This window comes from Oryx dammah, unplaced genomic scaffold (assembly GCF_014754425.2).
Source record: "Oryx dammah isolate SB20612 unplaced genomic scaffold, SCBI_Odam_1.1 HiC_scaffold_29, whole genome shotgun sequence".
NCBI lineage: Eukaryota > Metazoa > Chordata > Mammalia > Artiodactyla > Bovidae > Oryx > Oryx dammah.
The window spans coordinates 83,162,681-83,180,350 of record NW_024070213.1 but is presented as its reverse complement, the minus strand read 5'-3'; the positions used below and the strand labels follow the sequence as shown (position 1 = coordinate 83,180,350).

Here is a 17,670-nt window from a genome sequence, read left to right as displayed (position 1 = left end):
AGCCGGCAATGGCACCCCACTCCAGGCATTTTTCTTGCCTGGAAAATCTCATGGATAGAGGAGCCTGGTAGGCTGCAGTCCATGGGGTCGCGATGAGTCAGACACGACTGAGCGACTTCACTTTCGCTTTTCACTTGCCTGCATTGGAGAAGGAAATGGCAACCTCCAGTGTTCTTGCCTGGAGAATCCCAAGGACGGGGAGCCTGGTGGGCTGCCGTCTATGGGGTCTCACAGAGTCTGACACGACTGAAGCGACTTAGCAGCAGCAGCAGCAGCTAAGAGCCAGCTATAGTGCTTGTCTTCCTGCATACAATGAATAGTCTGCTCGCTCTATACAATCACTAAGGCCTTAGAATGAATCTCTTCTTACAGTTCTGTTTTAGGGTTTAGAGGGGTTGCAGAGTGGCGTCTGTTGCTTTTAATCTCTGTCTTCCAAAGCAATAGAAACATGCTGTCTGTGAGACCTTTCAGTGCTATAGAAATGCAGGAATCCTACCTCCTCGCAAGCCCAAATGTGGCTATGTAATTTGGGTGATCTCCGTGTTGGTAATAAAAACTGAGAGTATGAGTGAAGTTTTCAGTGAAAACAGTACCTTTGTGGAAAACAATTGACTCATATTCTAGCCCATAATTGCTCTCTCATGTTAGTCTTTACCTTTGAAAACATTTTGACATTTATTAACATATAGTAAAATGGACCTTTTTGTGGCATGTAGTTCTGTGAATTTTAATACATGTATAGGTTTTTTATTACTGCCACCAGTCTCACGATTCAGAATGGTTCCATCACCCCCAGAAAACTCCCTTGTGCTGTGTGTGTAGTTTAACCTTCTAACCCAGGCAGCCACTGATAATGGTTCTTCAGTACTACATTTTGCTGTTGTGATAATGTCATACAAATGCAATTATGTAGTATGTAACCTTTTGAGGCTGGCTTCTTTAACACAGTTATTACCTTTAAGATTCTTCTGAGTTGTTGAGTAAAACACCAGTTCATTAGTTTTTGTGGCTGAGTAGTATTCCACTGTGTAAATGTATGTATTGTAGATTATTCTGGTGAAATTCAGTATGTCAGTTTGTTCTTTTCTTGTACTGTCTTTGTCTGATTTTTGATGCTGTACTTATGAAATGAATTGGGAAGTAGATTGTGTTGTTTCTTCAATTGCATAGTAGAACTCACAAGGGAAATTGGCTGGGCCTGGAGGTTTCTTTTTCAGAAGACTTTTAGCTACAAATTCAGTTTCTTTAAATAGTACTAGGTCTATTCAGCACTCTTCTTCAAAATTAGTCCTCCCAGAGGTTTCAATTTTATTGACCATTTGAAAGAATGAGCTTTTGGTTTTATTGATTTTTTTTTTTTCCCTCTGGTTCTCTGTTTTCAATTTCATTGATTCCATATTTGTTCTCTAAGGATAATTTCACAGTTGGAAGATTCTAGATTTTTAAAATTCTTTTGCATTTTAAACTAAGAGTGTTGTTTCACTTCTGGCGTGTGTTGTTTCTGACAGAAATCAGTTACTCAAATCATTAACCTCCTTTCCTCTTATAAGTAATGCATTATTATTTCAACTTGTAAAATTTTTCCTTTGTAATTTTCAACAGTTTGACTGTGATTTGTCCAGTAATGAATTTCATTGGAATTATATTGTGTGATGTTTGTGAGCTCCTTGAATATAGAGGTTTATGTCGTTCAACAAATTAGGGAGTTTCCAGCAATTATTTCTTTTTCTTAGTCTCCTTTCCTTTCCTGTCTTTTCTTTTTCCCCTTGTCATCCCAATCTTATTTTCTTCACTTTCTTAAGTTCTCACTATGAATGTTAGAGTTTGTACTGTTGCACAGGTTCTGTTACTGAGTCCAAGCTCACTCTGCTCACTGGTTGACAAGCCAGTGAATCAGAGGGGCAAAGTGTTGAGGCAAAGAATACAACTTTACTTGGAAAGAGCTGGCTAACAAAGAATGTGACAGACTAATGCCTTAAAATAACCATCTTGTCAAGGTTTGGATGCCAGGTTCTTTTATGGGTCTGAGATGGGGGGAGGTGTGGGAACAAAGTAAAAAGACCATTTAATTCTTCTAAATATCTCCTAGAATGGCAAGCCTTACACAAGGGAATGTGTTAGTTTTTTATAGTTATTCACAGGTGGGCAAGGTCAGATTATTTCCCTGTGAGCTAAACAAAAGCATTTTAATCTAAGGGTCTGGAAGAAGGGGCATAGTTTCCTGAGGCATGCCATTGAAAGTGAAAGTGGCTCATCACGTCCGACTCCTTGTGAGCCCATGGACTAGACAGTCCATGGAATTCTTTGGGCCAGAATACTGGAGTGGGTAGCCTTTCCAAGCATTTAACTTATATGTAGAGTACATCATGCGAAATGCTGGGCTGGATGAAACACAAGCTGGAATCAAGATTGCTGGGAGAAATATCGATAACCTCAGATATGCAGATGACACCACCATTATGGCAGGAAGCAAAGAAGAACTAAAGAACCTCTTGATGAAAGTCAAAGAGGAGAATGAAAAAGTTGGCATAAAACTCAACTTTCAGAAAGCTAAGATCATGGCGTTCGGTCCCATCACTTCATGGCAAATAGATGGGGAAACAGTGGAAACAGTGGGACATTAGTTTTTTGGGCTCCAAAATCACTGCAGATGGTGACTGCAACCATGAAATTAAAAGATGCTTTCTCCTTCGAAGAAAAGCTGTGGCCAACCTGTACAGCATATTAAAAAGCAGAGACATTACTTTGCCGACAAAGGTCCGTCTAGTCAAGGCTATGGTTTTTCCAGTGGTCATGTATGGATGTGAGAGTTGGACCATAAAGAAAACTGAGCACCGAAGAATTGATGCTTTTGAACTGTGGTGTTGGAGAAGACTCTTGAGAGTCCCTTGGACTGCAAGGAGATCAAACCAGTCAATCCTAAAGGAGATCAGTCCTGAGTATTCATTGGAAGAACTGATAATGAAGCTAAAGTTCCACTACTTCGGCCACCTGATGCGAAGAACTGACTCACTGGAAAAGACCCTGATGCTGGGAAAGATTGAAGGCAGGAGGAGAACAGAATGACAGAGAATGAGATGGTTGGATGGTATCTCCAACTGAACAGACATGAGTTTGAGCAAGCTCTGGGAGTTGTTGATGGACAGAAAAGCTTGGTGTGCTGCAGTCCATGGGGTCACAAAGAGTCGAGCATGACTGTGTGACTGAACTTAGCCTTTCCCTTCTTCTCTAGGGGATCATCCCATCCCAGGGATCGAACCAGGTCTTCTGCATTGCAGGCGGATTCTTTACCAGCTGAGCCACAAGAGAAGCCATGTGCGAGGCATGCCATTATGTGTGATTATAACCAAAAAAGCGACAAAAGATAGATCTAGCATGCAAGAGTCAAAATTGACTCTTGCTGGATACAATTCCCTGCTATCAAAAGTCCGTTCCACAATCTTGTGGGGAAGGGGACAATGACCCTTCTAATTGCTGTGTCAGAAGGATCTTTTTGGGAGTGTCTGCCATTAATGACAGCTTTCCAGATGTTGAGATTTGTCTTCCTTTGTTCCTCTTGGATAAGTGTTAACTTTATACATGTAGACTTAGAAATATTGAGCTTCAAACCCAAGAGGCAACATCTCAAGAAATTTAGCACTCTTCTATCCATGGCAAGATGCAAGAATCAGGGCTCATTAAAACACTTACATGTATGTGTGTGTGTGTGTGTGTGTGTGTATATATATATATATATATATTTATAATGAACTATCTGGGGCCTGTAATTCTGCATTCTCAGAGTTTCCTCATGGTTCACTATAGGGAGTGACTGCTCTCTGATTCCCCTTCCTTGAGCTCATTGGCTTACTTTAAAGGGCTTGTAGGAAATATTCCATTTCTCAGATCATCCCCTCTTGGTCAGGAACTTGACCAATATTTGGGAGACATTTCATGATCAAATTTTGTCCCATAGCCCTTCAAGGCTCATCCCAAATCAGGTGAAAATTTTTACTATGTCACTCTAGGTGTTAAATTTTGGACTAGGCCCCATCAATAAATAAAATTCTTTATTAATATTATCCAGGAAACATTTTCCCTTGTTGCTTCTTCCAATACCTAGACTCTCACTATTACAGTTATTTCCCCAAAATATTTAGCCATAGATGTTTTGTTGGAGGCCTGATTTGTGCATTGGTTATTGCAAGAGATAAGTTTTATAAATTAGAATATGAGTAATGCAGCTAGTAACATTGACAGTGGCATAGTGCAGCAAGAAGACAAGCACATTTGAAAAAAGGAGCAAATTTAAACAATGATTAGTGTAACTAGTTGTAATCCAGTTGCAATAATTGAGAGATCAAAGGAGCCATAACTGATTTAATGAGCTATTTGCAGTTTCACTGCACAGTTCATGCGTACTTAGATATGGATGGCTTAATATGTGAGACAAGCATATGCTTCTGGCAGGATCAACCAGGTAGAGACAAAAAAGATAAATATTTCAATTTTACTCACAAAAGTATAATTTACCAAGTTACTGTAAGTCATAATTAATTTAAGGAGAAAGTTTTCCTTACACTTGGAAAGAACAGATTTAAGCCAGTAATCTTTTTAGATAGAAACCATAAAAATTATATGTTTATTCAGTCCTATGTAGCTAATCTTTTTTGTTAACAGCTTTATGAAGTCATTAGGTTTTGCATTAGAATTCTTCAGTTTCTTCCTCAGTTCAGCTTTATGGTCTGAAAGTCAGCAACATGTATATATCCAAAGTCTTTTTTATAAATCTCGAAAAGGAAACATTTTAAACTGTAACTGTCTACAAAAGACTCAAAAAAGATACAGTTTTCATCAGATTACAATCCCATTGACAAAGCAGCCTGCTTACTGTTAGGACATATGACACTTTCAGGAAATAACTAGAAATATGATTAATAATATTCTACCAGGACATATCAGATTCTTTTCTACCAGGACATATCAGATTCTTAGAAACTCTATAATCTCTAGAATATCTAGAGATTTATCATATACCTTAAAATTTATTATTTGATAACACCTTCCTTACATTTTAACATACCAAGTGAACCTAATTAGTTTAACATCTCTCCTTGTGCTTCAGGGACCTTTGAAGCACTCCTCAGCTAGCAAGAGGTAAAAGGAACTTTTTATAATTTGATTTAGGAAGTCCTGTCAAAGGAAAACGCCACCCCAGGAATACATTTTAAAATACAACAGGACCATGGGTCATGGTGAAACTTAGCCAAAGGGCCAATAAAAGACTTCAAAGGCAAATATAGAAAGTACTTCAAGAATTTTCCGCAGTTTGTTGTGATCCACACAGTCAAAGGCTTTAGTGTAGTCAGTGAAGCAGAAGTAGATGTTTTTCTGGAATCACAACAAACTGTGGAAAATTCTTAAAGAGATGAGAATACCTGCCTCTTAAGAAACCTGTATGCAGAGCAAGAAGAAACAGAACCAGACATGGAACAACGGACTGGTTTCAGATTGGGAAAGGAGTACATCAAGGCTATATGTTGTCATCTTGCTTATTTATATGCACAGTGCATCATATGAAATGCTGGACTGGATGAAGCACAAACAGGAATCAAGACTACAGGGAGAAATATCAACAACCTCAGATATGCAGATGACACCACCCTTATGGCAGAAAGTGAAGAAGAACTAAAAAGCCTCTTGATGAAAGTGAAAGAGGAGGGTGAAAAAGTGGACTTAAAACTCACTACTCAAAAAGCTAAGATCATGGCATCTGGTTCCATCACTTCATGGCAAATAGATGGGGAAACAATGGAAACAGTGAGAGACTATTTTCATGGACTCCAAAATCACTGCAGATGGGGACTACAGCCATGAAATTAAAAGACTCTTGCTCCCCGTAAGAAAAGCTATGACAAACCTAGACAGTGTATTAAAAAGCAAAGACATTGCTTTACCAGTAGTCAAAGCTATGGTTTTTCTGGCAGTCATGTATGGATGTGAGAGTTGGACCATAAAGAAAGCTGAGTGCTGAAGAATTGATGCTTTTGAACTGTGGTGTTGGAGAAGACTCTTGAGAGTCCCTTGGACTGCAAGGAGATCCAACCAGTCAATCCTAAAGGAAATCAGTCCTGAATGTTCATTGGAAGGACTGATGCTAAAGCTGAAGCTCCAATACTTGGCCTCCTGATGCGAAGACCTGGCTCATTGGAAAAGACCTGGATGCTGGGCAAGATTAAAGGCAGGAGGAGAAGGGGACAAAAGAGGAGGAGATGGTTGGATGGCATCACTGACTTGATGGACATGAGTTTGAGCAAGCTTTGGGAGTTGGTGAAGTACAGGGAAGCCTGGCATGCTGCGGTCCATGAGGTTGCAAAGAGTCAGACACAACTGACTGACTGAACTGAACTGAATAGATTATTTAAAATGTAAGTAAACATAATCTGTTATTAAAGTCAGCTTAGCATCTTCAGAAAATTTGACTGTTTTAGCAGAGGGAAAAGCCAAATTTAGTTTTGCACCAGCTTACTTTAAGATTCATTTACTCAATTAAACTTGTTTTAAACTTAGTTAATCCTCACTGATCACATATAAAACCCTTTTAGGGGTCCATTTTCCATAAACCTTTCATCACTTATTTTAGCCCAGTTTTAGCTTTTAAGTTACAGAATTTCTGGAGAGATCCTGTAACATATATTTCTAAAAGTACACTTTGAACTCTTCTCATTTGCACTTTATTTCCTCAGAAGTTTCTTCACATTGAGTTATTTTCTTTGCTGACAGATTTGTAACTTATATAATAAATCTTATTTAGCTTATATTAAACTCAGGAACAATGAAAGTATTATACTTAATATTCCATTTAATGCTGTGACTCAGGACATGCCTGTTAGATCAACCAAGTTTAACATTAATTCCAGGTACTAATGTAATAGTGAATATTTCTCAGTTCACATAAACCTGAAATTTATTTAGCTTAATTTCTCTTGTATTTAGAATTGCTTGGTTTCTAAGCACTAACTTTTGTTCAAACCAATAAAATAGGGCTCTTTTACAGATCAGCCATGACAGTGTTTTCCAAAGACAATAGCACATACAAACACACAGGCATCAGTTCTTATTTCAAGATTTCAGACTGAGTCAGGTACAGCAGTGTAAAATGCATCAGTTTACAAAAGAGGTTGGATTAAAAATAAGGTTTCTCACAGACACAATAAGTCAACACTTGTCAATGGTCCCAGCAGCTGCTTAGGGCCTTGTCTCCATATTCCCTGATCTGGGCCTGATAGCCAGGAGCAGCAAGGCTCCTGGCTGGCTTGCCAGATTTGTTACCAAGTTTGCTCTGCTTGCTGCAGGAGAGGCCAGTGAATCCGAGGGACTAGATGTTGAGGCAAGAAACATGGCTTTATTCGGCAAGCTAGCTGACAGAGAAGGTGACAGATTAATGTTTCAAAATAACCATTTTGTCTGGGGTCTGGATGCCAGGTTTTTTATGGATCAGAGATGGGGGTGGGAAGGAGGTGTGGAAAAAAAGTAGAAAGTCCTTTTCTTGTAAATACCTCCTACAATGGCAAGCCTCAGGCAGTTCAGTTCAGTCACTCAGACCTGTCCAACTCTTTGCGACCCCATGCAGTGCAGCACGCCAAGCCTCCCTGTCCATCACCAACTACCAGAGTTTACTTAAACTTATGTCTGTTGAGTCGGTGATGCCATCCAACCATCTCATCCTGTCGCCCCCTTCTCCTGCCTTCAATCTTGCCCAGCATTAAATTAGGGTCTTTTCAAATGAGTCAGCTCTTCGCATCAGGTGGCCAAACTATTGGAGTTTCAACTTCAACATCAGTCCTTCCAATGAACATTCAGAACTGATTTCCTTTAGGATGGACAGGTTGGATCTCCTTGCTGTCCAAGGTACTCTCAAGAGTCTTCTCCAACACCATGGTTCAAAAGCATCAATTCTTTCGGTGCTCAGCTTTCTTTATAGTCCAACTCTTACATACATACGTGACTACTAGAAAAACCATAGTCTTGATTAGACGGACCTTTGTTGGCAAAGTAGTGTCTCTGCTTCTTAACATGCTGTCTAGGTTGGTTATAACTTTTCTTCCAAGGAGTAAGGGTCTTTTTATTTGTTGGCTGCGGTCACTATCTGCAGTGATTTTTGAACCCCCAAAATAAAGTCTGCCTCTTTTCCCACTGTTTCTTTGTCTATTTGCCATGAACTGATGGAGCCAGATGCCATGATCTTAGTTTTCTGAATGCTGAGCTTTAAGCCAACTTTTTCACTCTCCTCTTTCACTTTTATCAAGAGGCTCTTTAGTTCTTCTTCACATTCTCCCATAAGGGTGGTGTCATCTGCATATCTGAGGTTATTGATATTTCTCCCAGCAATCTTGATTCCAGCTTGTGTTTCTTCCAGTCCAGCGTTTCTCATGATGTACTCTGCATAGAAGTTAAATAAGCAGGGTGACAATAAACAGTCTTACTGCTGCTGCTGCTAGTCACTTCAGTCATGTCTGACTCTGTGCAACTCCATAGATGGCAGCCCACCAGGCTCCTCCGTCCCTGGGATTCTCCAGGCAAGAACACTGGAGTGGGTTGCCATTTCCTCCTCCATTGTGTGAAAGTGAAGTTGCTCAGTTGTGTCTGACTTGTAGTGACCCCATGGATTGCAGCCCACCAGGCTTCTCCGTCACTGGGATTTTCCAGGCAAGAGTACCGGAGTGGGTTGCCATTGCCTTCTCCATATACAGCCTTGACATACTCCTTTTCCTATTTGGAACCAGTCTCTTGTTCCATGTCCAGTTCTAACTGTTGCTTCCTGATCTGCATACAAGTTTCTCAAGAGGCAGGTCAGGTGGTCTGGTATTCCCATCTCTTTCAGAATTTTCCACAGTTTATTGTGATCCACACAGTCGAAGGCTTTGGCATAGTCAATAAAGCAGAAATAGATGTATTTCTGGAACTCTTTTGCTCTTTTGATGATCCAGTAGATGTTGGCAATTTGATCTCTGGTTCCTCTGCCTTTTCTAAACCAGCTTGAACATCTGGAAGTTCACAATTCATGTATTGCTGAAGGCTGGCTTGGAGAATTTTGAGCATTACTTTGCTAGAGTGTGAGATGAGTGCAATTGTGTGGTAGTTTGAGCATTCTTTGGCATTGCCTTTCTTAGGGATTGGAATGAAAATGGGACCTTTTCCAATCCTTTGGCTACTGCTGAGTTTTCCAAATTTGCCGGCATACTGAGTGCAGCACTTTCTCAGCATGATCTTTTAGGATTTAAAATAGCTCAACTGGAATTCCATCACCTCCACTTGCTTTATTTGTAGTGATGCTTCTTAAGGCCCACTTGACTTCACATCCTAGGATGTCTGGCTCTAGATGAGTGATTACACCATCCTGATTATCGTGAAGATCTTTTTTGTACAGTTCTTCTGTGTATTCTTGCCACCTCTTCTTAATATTTTATGCTTCTGTTAGGTCCATACAATTTCTGTCCTTTATTGAGCCCATCTTTGCATGAAAATGCTCCCTTGGTATCTCTAATTTTCTTGAAGAGATCTCTAGTCTTTCCCATTCTTTTGTTTTCCTCTGTTTCTTTGCTCTGATCTCTGAGGAAGGCTTTTTTATCTCTCTTTGCTATTCTTTGGACTCTCCATTCAGATGCTTATATCTTTCCTTTTCTCCTTTGTTTTTGGCTTCTCTTCTCTTTTCACAGCTATTTGTAAGGCCTCCCTAGACAGCCATTTTGCTTTTTTGCATTTCTTTTTCTTGATGATGGTCTTGCTCCCTGTCTCCTGTACAATGTCACGAACCTCCATCCATAGTTCATCAGACACTCTGTCTGTGAGATCTGATCTCTTCAATCTGTTTCTCAGTTCCACTGTATAATTGTAAGGGATTTGGTTTAGACTTCCCTGGTGGCTTAGAGGTTAAAGCGTCTGCCTCCAATGCGGGAGACCTGGGTTCGACCCCTGGGTCGGGCAGATCCCCTGGAGAAGGAGATGGCAACCCACTCCAGTATTCTTGTGTGGAGAATCCTGTGGACGGAGGAGCCTGGTAGGCTACAGTCCACGGGGTCGCAAAGAGTCGGACATGACTGAGCGACTTCACCTTCATACCTGAATGGTCTAATGGTTTCCCTACTTTCTTCAATTTAGGTCTGAATGTGGCAATAAGGAGTTCATGATCTAAGCCACAGTCAGTTCCTGGTCTTGTTTTTGCTGACTGTATAGAGCTTCTCCATCTTTGCCTGCAAAGAATATAATCCATCTGATTTTGGTGCTGACCATTTGGTGATGTCCATATGTAGAGTCTTCTCTACAATGCCTCAGGCAGGGGAGTGTGCTGTTGTTTGGGGTCATTCCCAGTGGGCAGGGTTAGCTTATCTCCCTGTGAGCTAAACAAAGGCATTTTAGTTTAAGGGTCAGGCAGAGGGGGCAGGGTTCTCTGAGGCAGGCCATTATGTGTGATTATAATAACAAAAGTGGCCAAAGGCACAGATCTAGCTTGCAAGGGTCAAAACTGACTCTTGGCTTTTATAGTTCCTGAGACACTAATGATATTTTCCCCCATATTTTTCTGCTCTTCAGATTGGGTAGGTTCTATTGCTCTTGTCTTTAAGTCCACTGACTTTCGTTCTGCTCTTTAGTCTGTCCAGTGTGTTTTCTGTTTCACTTACTGCATTTTTTAGTTCTAATATTTTCCATTTGGCGGTACTTTATATCTTCTGTTTCTTGGTTGTGATTTTCTAGCTTTCCATGTGTTTCAAGAGGATTTGCTTTTACTTGCTGGAACATTTTTATTGCCTGCTTTAAATCTTTGTCAGACAGTTCACCCAGTGCTCTACTATCTGTGTCTCTTGGCATTGGATTCTGTGCATTGTCTTTCCTCGTTGCTGTTGCTGTTCAGTCCCTCAGTCATCTGCAACTCTTTGCGACCGCAGGGACTGCAGCACGGTTGACAGGGAAGCAATGGACATTGCTCAAATGTCCATTGAGTCGGTGATGCTGTCCAACCATCTCATCCTTGGTCGTCCTCTTCTCCTCTTTCCTCTGTCTTTCCCAGCATCAGGATCTTTTCCAATGAGTCTGGTCTTTGCATCAGGTGGCCAAAGTATTGGAGCTTCAGCATAAGTCTTTTCAATGCATATTCAGCCTTGACTTCCTTTAGGATTGACTAGTTTTATTTCCTTGCAGTCCAAGGGACTCTCAAGAGTCTTCTCTGTCACCACAGTTTGAAAGCATTAGTTCTGCGGTGCTCAGTCTTTCTTGTCAAACTCTTACATCCATACGTGACTACTGGAAAAATCATAGCTTTGACTATACAGACCTTTGTCAGCAAAGTAATGTCTCTGCTTTTTAATACACTGTCTAGATTTGTCATAGTTTTTCTTACAGGGAGCAAGCGTCTTTTAATTTCGTGGCTGCAGTCCCCATCTGCAGCGATTTTGGAGCCCCCCAAAATAAAGTCTGTCACTGTTTCCATTGTTTCCCCATCTATTTGCCATGAAGTGATGAGACCAGATGCCATGATCTTAGTTTTCTGAATGTTGAGTGTTAAGCCAACTTTTTCACTCTCCTCTTTTACCTTCTTCAAGAGGCTCTGTAGTTTCTCTTCACTTTCTACCAGAAGGGTGGTGTTATCTGCATATCTGAGGTTGTTGGTATTTCTCCCCCGGCAATCTTGATTCTAGCTTATGCTTCATCCAGCCCAGCATTTCACATGATGTACTCTGCGTACAAGTTAAATAAGCAGGGTGATAATATGCAGCTGTGACTTACTCCTTTTGCAGTTTTGAACCAATCTGTTCCATGTCCAGTTCTAACTGTTGCTTCTTGACCTGCATACATATTTTGCAGGAGATAGGTCAGGTGGTCTGGTAGTCCCACCTCTAAGAATTTTCCAGTTTGTTGTGATCCACACAAAGGCTTTAGCATAGTCAATGAAGCAGACATAGATGAGCATTTGAAATGTTTTGGTTCTCTTTATGTCAAGTTGTTCTGAAATTATTTTGGACATTTTGAACAGTTTACAGATTACTGTCTCAAGCTCTCTCTATTATTTCCTTGGTGTTTTCTAGATCTCTGAGACTTACCTCCTTCCCTCCCTACACACACACACCTTTCTGTCCTCTGGCTAGAAAGCTAAGTCTTTGTTTGCACCAGGGTGTTGTGTATTTTCCACAATCACACCTGAAGCCAAAGGACCAGAAGGCAGGAGAGTAATCAACGAGATTAACCCAGAGTTTCTGCAGTCATTGTGGATGGTGCCTTTCCCTAAGAGTTTTAGGCTTACGCTGACTCTGCTGCTGCTCTTGTAGCCATCACCACCAGAGGATTGCTTGGGAACTGGTTCATGGGGAATGAAGAACAGGAAGGAAAAAACAAAGATTACTCTCTCTATTGAGTATTAGGAGACCCATTTCCTACTGCTTAGGCAGAGCTGGAGGCTTTTCTTAGAGCACATGTAAATGCCTGCTTGTGCCAGTGTGCATATCTCTTTCCTTCTCTCTTCCCCTGTCTGTGTCTCTGTTTCTGTCTGTAACAGTGGTCACTTTATAGGTTTCAGGTTTCATAAAGCCTAACTTTGGGGCATAAATTCAGTGGGAAAGAATTATAAACCCGTTACCAGTTTGATAATATATCTGGTTTGGGGCTCTTCCCCAAATTACCTGTTACTGTTTTGCTTTTAATTTTCAGTTAGCTTCTCCATTCATTCTGTCTAGAATTTATAGTTTGATTCAGTGAGGTTAACAAGATAGAATGTACTTAATGCATTTCACATAGAATGGAAACTTCCCCATTTCACTTATTATCTATTTTATAATGTTATGTCAACTTGCATCTTATTTTATAGTTGAAAGTGGCAATTATGTCTCATTTTTTCAACATATATATGATCCTGCCATGTATAACAGTACAGGTTTTATCTAGGAGATTATGCTACATTAAGTGCAGAAGGAAATAGGAACATTAGTTTCTCTTTCAGAGTAACAGCAGTTTTCATGAACTCTGATTTTCCAGAATTACATTACATTTGAAAAACTTCTACTATTTCAGTTTAATCTATGTTTTAATCTATGCCTGAGGATTAAATGGCTTGCTTTTTTGAAAATGTTTTATTTTTTATTCATTTTAACTTTTAAAAAATGTTTTGTTCTAATAGGTTATTGGTTATCATAGCATAGTATGATGTGACATGATTCATATTAGTGGACCTTCTTGACATTTACTTGCTGTGGAGACACTGCAAGAATATTAGAGACATTTTGAAGACATACTTTTACTTCCTGGATTGATATGTGGAACTAGTTTTATTATAAAACCTATAAATGTGGATGTCTTCAGCTTCTTTATTTTCATTTTACCTGATAAACAACAAGACATAGAATTGTTTGTTCATCAGTAAACGGTGCTGAAAAAACAAAACATTTTTTTGTATATAGGTGCAGGATGAAAGAATTGAATATGGAAAGATTCCTTGAAATTGCTCTTGTTGATCAACTACTGACAAGCAAGCAAATAACCCTGTTGAAAACTGAACTAGAAAGCTGTTCCAGGGACTAATGTGCATTAGTAACTGAAAGCAGAGCATGTGTCTTAGTAGTGTTTGGGCTGCTGTAACAAAATACCAAAACTGAGTGGCTTGTAAAGAACAGATTTATTTCACACAGTTACAGAGGCTAGAAGTTGGAGAACGGGGTACTTTCATGGTTGGATGAGGGCCCTCTTCCAGGTCTCAGATTTTCCCTGAGAAGGAAGGGCTTAGGGATCTTTTTAGAACCTCTTTTCTAAAGCAGTGATCCCTTTCATGAGCAATTCACCGTCTTAAGCATGTCCCATACGTCCCACTTATTAACAGTACTGTCTACTCTTAGGGGTTAGGGTTTCAACATGAATTTTGAGGGGATATAAACATAAAGACCATAGCTGTGTGTAAATGAATCCAATAAAGCAAAAGTTGAAAAAAAATTGATTGTAAGTCTTCTGAGTTTCATATCTATTTCAGTTTTACTGTTGGTTGGTATAGTAACTAAGTTTGATGCTGGAAAAATATGTAACTATTGTGATCATGAATAGAGAGAAATTAGTGTGTTATTTTTTAATTTCATGATGTTCAGTTAGATATTAATATATTCAGATAAATTGTATGAAAATGTACTATGTTATAAAATTTCAAGAAAGAAAATAAATACTTCTTTCCACCTATATATGTCCAGACATTAGTCTGAAAAGCTTTCTTGAGGGATAAAATTTTATTGTGTGGAATTAGGTACAGTGTGTCTTTCATGTTTGCCTAATTGTCGCTTCCACAGAGGAGGTATAAAATAATCAGAAAATCAATTTACCTATTTGTGTATATCATTCATTTATTATGAAATTTAAGATCCTCACTATCATGTTTACTTTGACAATTCAAATTTTGAGTCCTTAATTTAAAGATAGAATTGCTATAATGGTACAGAATATTTGGTGGTGGGGGGAGAGTTAGAAAAATACATTTTAAATCTTTTTGGTTCTAGTTGAGAAGCCTTTTTTACAAAGGCATATGTTGTAAGGATATGGTGCTTATTGTGTGTTTTTGTAATATCCCCTGCTTACTGCCATTATAGCACCTGCTATGCTGTTACTTTTTTTTTTAATCAGGTGTGTCAGTGCTTAAGGCCTGGTGGTGCCTAGAAAATAGGGAGTGCTGACTAAATACTGGAGAAGGCAATGGCACCCCACTCCAGTACTCTTGCCTGGAAAATCCCAGGGACGGAGGAGCCTGGTGGGCTGCAGTCCATGGGGTCGCTAAGAGTCGGGCACGACTGAGCGACTTCACTTTTGCTTTTCACTTTGATGCATTGGAGAAGGAAATGGCAACCCACTCCAGTGTTCTTGCCTGGAGAATCCCAGGGACTGGGGAGCCTGGTGGGCTGCCGTCTATGGGGTCGCACAGAGTCGGACACGACTGAAGCGACTTAGCAGACTAGATACTAAGTGAATTATACAGGCAGACTGTAGAAATGTGGGGAGTTCTGTGGGGCTGGTTGAGAAAGAGGAATAAGCAAGATGTGGTTACTGGCTAAGGATTCTTAAAATTTGGAGTTCAGGAAATAATTTAAATACTAACAGTTGTTGAATTTATGGGCTGGTTAAATATCTTTTGTGTATCTTTTTCTACATTGCTTTATTAGGAGATGAGACTGTTTGTTGGGATAGTTTTTTTTTTTTTTTCCTCTAATTTTCTGTTACTTTGTTTTCTGTTGGTTTTTTCCTATATGCTGAAATGTGATTTCTTGTGCTTCTCTCTCCCTGAACGAAATAGTTTCATTATTGTTTGCTTCCAGGACCTATGTGTGTCTTCATATTTACAGTCATATAGTCATTCTCTTAAAATGTTTTACATTCTGAATAAATTATACTCACAACTGGTGGCCCTCTGTAATAAGTAGTTCTTTGTACTTTCCTAGTCTCCTTTCTTTTGTACCCAAGTTAAAAGTGAAGTGAAATAGGACTAATTTTCATAATTCCCTCTCCAGATAAGTTTGATGGAAAGCCGGTTACCTGACTGCTCGACCTGAAGAATCTTAAGGGTAAGAAACCTTGTAAATAATGTATACTTATTAAAAAATAAATGAGAGTCTTAGGAAATTGTGGTTGGAACTTTACTTAAACATGACCTTTTCTTTTTCCTTGGAGTAGCCATATGTTGTGGGCTTCCTACGTGGTGCAGTGATAAAGAATCTGTCTGCTAATTTGGGAGATGCAAGAGATGTGGGCTTGATCCCTGGGTTGAGAGGATCCCCTGGAGAAGGAAATGGCATCCCACTGCATTATTCTTGCATGGAAAATTCCCATGAACAGAGGAGCCTGGCAGGCTCTGAGGTCTGTGAGGTCGCAGAGAGTCAGACATGACTGAGCAATTGAGTACACAGACAGCTGTATGTTACAGCATTTAGTGTTTCTTTTCCTATGCCTATATAAAGTAGAAAATAAGATACAAAAATCCTAGGGCTGTTTACTGTGTGAGTCCTAGATTTTGTGTCCTCCTTCAACATTTTTATTTTCAGATAAACCAGAATCTTGATAAATAATGTCCATGTAGAATAAGTAACTTACTTATCCTTGTATAAGTTTTGTTTGAAGAACTATTTGATAGGTTAAGTTTTGTAAACTTTTTACTGATATCATTCTTTGCATATGTGGATATTCTTTGTAATACAGGGGTTTTACAAATTTGTTTGTAAAAATAATGAAAGTCTGTTCTTACTGAGAATCATACAGATTTATCATCTTGAATCCTATGGTATACCTAAAATCTGCTTTGGGTGGGGAGTTACTCGTGTTTGTGCACATGTGCTAGTTGTTGAGTACTTCTTTTGTGCTATCTGAAACTTCAACCTCAGATATGCAGATGACACCACCTTTATGGCAGACAGTGAGGAAGAACTAAAAAGTCTCTTGATGAAAGTGAAAGAGGAGAGTGAAAACGTTGGCTTAAAGCTCAACATTCAGAAAGCTAAGATCATGGCATCCGGTCCCATCACTTCATGGGAAATAGATGGGGAAACAATGGAAACGGTGGCTGACTTTATTTTTCTGGCTCCAAAATCACTGCAGATGGTGATTGCAGCCATGAAATTAAGACACTTACTCCTTGGAAGAAAAGTTGTGACCAACCTAGACAGCATATTCAAAAGCAGAGACATTACTTTGTCAACAGTGGTCCGTCTAGTCAGGGCTGTGGTTTTTCCAGTAGTCATGTATGTATGTAAGAGTTGGACTATAAAGAAAGCTGAGCGCAGAAGAATTGATGCTTTTGAACTGGGTGTTGGAGAAGACTTTTGAGAGTCCCTTGGACTGCAAGGAGATCCAAGCAGTCCATCCTAGAGGATATCAGTCCTGGGTGTTCATTGGAAGGACTGTTGTTGAAGTTGAAACTCCAGTACTTTGGCCACCTGATGCAAAGAGCTGACTCATTGGAAAAGACTCTGATGCTGGGAGGGATTGAGGGCAGGAGGAGAAGGGGACAACAGAGAATGAGATGGTTGGATGGCATCACCGACTCAATGGACATAGGTTTGGGTGGACTCTGGGAGTTGGTGATGGACAGGGAGGCCTGGCGTGCTGCGGTTCATGGGCTCACAAAGAGTTGGACATGACTGAGCAACTGAACTGAACACTTTAAATGGATTACGTGTTTATGTAATTTGATTTTCATAATGACTGTAATGGGTTACTACTTTATTTCCATTTTGTAAATGAGGAAACAGGCTTAAAGAAGTTGTCACGCTACTAGTAAGTGTCAGACTAGTTAGTGTTTGAATGCAAACAGTTTTTTTAAAAACCTCTGGTAATAGGACATTCCTATCTGTGCTGAAGAGTGCTAGTATTACAGCTCCAGCACCAAACATGCAAATAAAGAATATTTTAAACAAAAGCTTGTCAAAATAGCCCACTTGAGGCAAACAAGTCTATTTATAAAGTCTAATAAGGTTGCTTTATGGTGGAAATCAGAGCATTCTGCAAGAGATTTAAAAAATTAACAGTGACAAATCAGAAGCAGTTAAGTGGATTATGTAGCAAAGAAGCTGGAAAGGAAATAACCATTAAGCTGAAAGAGTTAATTGCCTCAACCTTACTCTAAAGCAAACAGAGTTGAAAACAAGTTGACAACTCTAGAAGCCAGATTGATAAAATAAA

General features: G+C 39.6%; 1 protein-coding gene across 3 annotated transcripts in view; it reads left to right on the top strand.

The window, feature by feature from the left end:
* Nucleotides 1-17,670, top strand: part of LOC120857922 (protein SCAF11-like) — a 92,677-nt gene that overhangs the window by 18,996 nt on the left and 56,011 nt on the right. For all 3 annotated transcript variants that reach the window (XM_040233817.1, XM_040233816.1, XM_040233818.1), the window contains exon 2: nucleotides 15,507-15,560. The gene's annotated coding sequence lies outside the window, so the exon portion shown is untranslated. The remainder of the gene's footprint in view (nucleotides 1-15,506; nucleotides 15,561-17,670) is intronic.